This window comes from Wasmannia auropunctata, unplaced genomic scaffold (assembly GCF_000956235.1).
Source record: "Wasmannia auropunctata unplaced genomic scaffold, wasmannia.A_1.0 LD335993.1, whole genome shotgun sequence".
Taxonomy (NCBI): Eukaryota; Metazoa; Arthropoda; class Insecta; order Hymenoptera; family Formicidae; genus Wasmannia; species Wasmannia auropunctata.
In genome coordinates this window covers 12,324-12,931 of record NW_012026897.1, presented here as the reverse complement: position 1 = coordinate 12,931, position 608 = coordinate 12,324, and positions in this window count along the sequence as shown.

The following is a 608-nucleotide window of genomic DNA, read 5'->3' as shown; positions in this document are numbered from 1 at the left end:
TGGCTCGACTTACGACTCGCGGTCACTCCCGATAGCTCACGGCACAATTCGCTGAGAATCCTCGCGCTTGAGGACGGACGCCGATACACCAAATCAAAGAAAAGTCACCAAATACGCGTCGCCAAAAGGGGCGCACGCGACGAAAACCTAACACGAAAATGGCGTTACCGTCCGCAGAGCGCGAGCAAGATTCTCGATTTGCCCGTGGCTTTACATGTGATAAAGAGGGTCACCTCACCGGCACGATCTCCTTCTCGTCCTCGCCAAGTTCCTCCGAGCCGGCAGCAACTCGTCCTTCTCTCTCTATCTCTAAGGCGCTCGCTCGCTAAATCGGCCGCACGCTCGCCGTGGTTGTTCGCACGCAAAAGCGACGTCGATCCCGATCGATCTCGGATCGATGCCTGCACCCCCAGCCCGGGGGTGCGCAACACAGCGGCGCAGTCGGCCGCGACCAATCACGGCGCCGCGGGGGTCCTGCCGTGGCACGGGCGTAATTAGGTGACTTGACGTGTGGGCGCCTCGCGCCCTCGCGAGGTCGCCCGATATCCGGGAGGTGGCGGCGTGGATTTCAGATGGGCTCGTCCTTTGCCCTTGTATTCCGAGGCGAG